This window comes from Leuciscus leuciscus, assembly GCF_965113295.1.
Source record: "Leuciscus leuciscus genome assembly, chromosome: 22".
In the NCBI taxonomy this organism is placed as follows: domain Eukaryota; kingdom Metazoa; phylum Chordata; class Actinopteri; order Cypriniformes; family Leuciscidae; genus Leuciscus; species Leuciscus leuciscus.
The window spans coordinates 19,533,568-19,537,523 of NC_138746.1; the positions used below are offsets into that span (position 1 = coordinate 19,533,568).

Below are 3,956 nucleotides of genomic sequence, written 5' to 3' on the forward strand. Positions count from 1 at the left end.
ATGGCAAGATCAATGCATTTTAAAAGACAAATACAGAAGTAACGCAAAACGGCAACTTGCATCATAAACATACAAAAATTCCCCATTTCAATATTTTATCAATTTAAGATTTATTCCTGGTGAAAAGTTTTTAAAGGTAATATTAGCTTCATAGCAGGGTACTAAGTTAACAGCTGATTTGCAGTTGTTGCAAAAGAATAGTTTCCAACCCTTGTATCAAAATGCTTGCATCAATGCATTAATTCTGCAGAGGTTCATTTCATGTTCAGAGGAAAGGTGTGAGTGCAAGATTGAGGCATTTATAAAATTAAATTTAAACATTAAATTTAAATTACATACAAATATATCAGTTCTGGTACTGCACTCCTATAACTGTTATCACAAATACTATGGTTGGGTTGTTTTCTTTGTTTATGTATACATTCACAAAATATACAGGGGTCTCAATCCTCCAAATCAGTATGACTCCCAAAATGTATTTAACCAAAAAATGGTGCACAGACATATCTCATTCAACCATGTTTTAATAAGTCAAGGATGCACAAACATCAGAAAGTGTGGTTTGAGACATTTACAAATTGTAGACTTTCAGAGAAATTTATTCTAATGAGATTGTGTTAAAGCATTCTTATATCATGATTTGTTGTTGACAAAGGTTAGGACAAATCAATTCCTATTTTATCAATAGGAACGACATCTGGTTCACCATAATTTGCAACAAGTACATTTTAAAGCAACATGATTGTTAAAAAGCCTCAAACTGCACTAGAAACTCTACACGCAGGTGTTTTCAACTACTTGAATTGATTTTAACCATGGCTGGCTCCAGACTGCTATTTTGCATGGAGTGACCTTGAAGGAAAAAAGTAAATATCTTTTAATATGGAAAAAGAGAAATGCAAACAGGTAACTAAGTGTAAATGAGACCGTGTCTTACGTCTGCAGCAACAGGGTCCTGAACGGCACTCAGGGTCTTAACTCCAGCCTTCCTGCAAGATGTTCTGGCCACTTTCACAGTGAAGATGTATTGCATGCCTGAGACAACCTAGAGCAACCAGAAACATGTTCTGACATTGTTGGGTAAACCTTGATGTAATGTCACAAAAGCAACCTAGATTAACTGAGGCTTAAAACATTCATATCATGATGCGAGCAAAGAGGACATTAAGCAGTAACTTTTTTTGTAATTGTCAATTTTCAAAAAATATTGGTCATACTTCAAACACTCAAATACTGTTTAAAACATAACATCTGAAATTCTTTACAGTCTTACCTTTAAAAATAATTTCCCATATGTGGCTTATAATATAAATAGTTTACATGTTGGGGCCAACATGTCTCTTTGTATATTGCTTTGCATATTGCTTTGTATACAACCATTCGTTAGATGCTTAGTACTTCCATACCAGTGTTCTTTGCTACAATCACTTCAACAATTTTGATAAATACCTTATTCCGAACAATTGTTTGCCATTAAATTCTATAGGCATATGGAATAACTTAAGCTGAAAAATATATTAGTTGCTACTGGATTTAATATAAATATCCAAACATTTATTTGTTACATTTATTTGTTTAGTAAGTCTCTAAACAGGCTCATGTCAAATGAAAAAGGTTTGATGACAGTCATCGGTCACCATGAAGCAGAACCAGAACAAGTGTAACATGTTCCTGGATCACCATCTTTGTTGATCCTTACACATTCCAAATCAACCAATCAGATTTGACTGATAGGTTTACAGTTCCATTTAAAGTTAAGGCTTACAACCAGAGTTAGGTGCTTCTACACAATTCTTATTCACCTATCTTTCCCCTCTGATTTTAGCGATAACATGTGTAGTGTTAAGTTTAGGGATATGGTTAATAGTGCTAGGACGATACACCCATCTCCCAATTCGATACTATCACGATACATGGTGCCTATACGATATGCACTGCAATTTGTTTAAAGTATTGCGATTCTACAAGTTTTGCGATTTGATATTGCAATATATTGTGATTTCTCTTTTAACACTAGACCATGGGGAAAAACTAAATCATACACTTATACAGACTGTTCATGTATAAGATGAGTCATTTACAAAAACAATTCATAACATCTTTGACTTATTTCAGAAGCATCATACAGTACTACATACTGTTTAATAAATGATTCAATAACAAATACACTTAAGCCACCTGTCGCCACCTAGTGGCGAAACAGTGTAATCGATAAATGCGTTATTTTAAGAGCCAAGTTTCTATCAAAAGCTGGTTTACTCTATTGATCGCTATTCGGTAGACTTCGGTGTTTATATTTTAACTTAATTATAATTTGAACTATTCTATCACAGATATGATACTATGAGGTTGAAGATACCTTTTATAAAGCGGTTTCATGACATCTCTATGGGCAGCGCCAACGCAGATTTCAATGTTGCAATTTCAACAGACGAATTGGAATAAGATCGCGTGGTGTTTGAATCGAGATCGCAGTCTTTTAAAGATTAATCGTGCAGCTCTACTGTCTTATCACTCTCTCAGCACACGATTAGTGCGAGGGCTTTTCAATGCATTCAGTCTCACGCACTGATACAATGTCATTATTTAAATCAGTGGTCTCACGTCGCTTCCACTTGAAAGGGAAGTTACGTCACTCAACAGATAACGACACATTTCATCCTCTGTTGAAACAAGTGGCAAACTTCTGTCAATCTCGTATATAGCCTAAGCAAGGACAAAAATAAAGCAATTTAATATGACTAATATCGATTCTGTATTAAAAAAGATGGATTTTAAAATCTTAAAAAATAAACGCCATAGCTGGGTGAATCGATTTTTTCTCCCAGCCCTAATTGTTAACGCATATCGGCAAAATCAGGACGTGCCACCATGACAGCGGCCTGCGTTTCTCACTCACTCGGTGTGATTTAGCGACGTTCCGAGTATAAGTGACAAAACAAACGTTTAAACTACTTACTTGTTTTTGAACCTTGAGGACTTCGAGAATCTGAAGCACAAACGAATCGTTAAAGCAACGATTGTTGAACTGGGCCTTTGCAAACTGTAACGCTTCCTGAGCTCCTTGGTCGTTCATGTTTGCATCCACAGGAGCTCCAACCAGCCCAGCGCTCGCCACGACCAAAATCACCGCCAGAAACGCCACAATCATTTTAAGATACATGTTTAAGCTGTAGGCCTATTAATTGACTCGGTCTGTTTTTGATCAAGTTTTGATTCTCCCTTATTTCGTCAAAACGAAACTGAATAAAACCATATGTGCTGTCTGAGATTATATAGACAAATTTCACTCACTAATTAGGGCGGGGCCTCGCGCATCCACCAATCGCAGCTGTAGGGAGGGACAACGGGTTTGAAAGAAACACATTTGTTTCGCTCTCTTTAATTGAATTTCAGCGCTTGCAAGGCAGGTATACTGTATTGGAATTCTTTTTTTAGTCTTCTTCTTTACACTGATCTGTAATTATTTGACATTGTTTTGCAGATAATTTCATATTGATCTTTAAAAAACATCGGAGTTAGGTAACTTAATTTAAGTTTATAAGTAGCCTAGTGTATTTGTTTTGCCTATTTATTCAGGTATCCACCTAGCTGAGATGTTTTGATGCTTTATTGGTTGTATAGGCTACATTTAAATGTTTTTTTAAAACATTTGAATAAAACTTTATAAACTTGTACTTTTATAAAGAATATATACTTTTTCAGATAATTAATATTAACTCTAATTGAATTATATCTACATTCAAACTGACTGCTAAGATTTTAGCAAGAGGATCCTGCTGGTCCTGTTCTCTTTATTGTAAATCAAAGAAGTCAGATTACTGAGACTTTCATCTTTGCTCTTGGTGCCCCTGTCCCAATCTTTGAATGGTTATGCTAATTTAATTAGGACTGGTAACACTCTAGAGTCATGGGCAGGTTGCTATACCTGGATACTTTATTTGCATGCTTTGTTT

General features: G+C 35.3%; 1 long non-coding RNA gene across 1 annotated transcript; it reads right to left on the reverse strand.

Annotated features, from left to right (window-relative positions):
• Positions 1–233: 233 nt before the first annotated feature.
• Positions 234–3,351, reverse strand: LOC309486841. Its single transcript, XR_014201696.1, has 3 exons — positions 2,960–3,351; positions 938–1,045; positions 234–852 (listed from the first exon to the last, which is right to left on the reverse strand). It is a non-coding gene; the product is annotated as an uncharacterized lncRNA (long non-coding RNA).
• Positions 3,352–3,956: the final 605 nt, after the last annotated feature.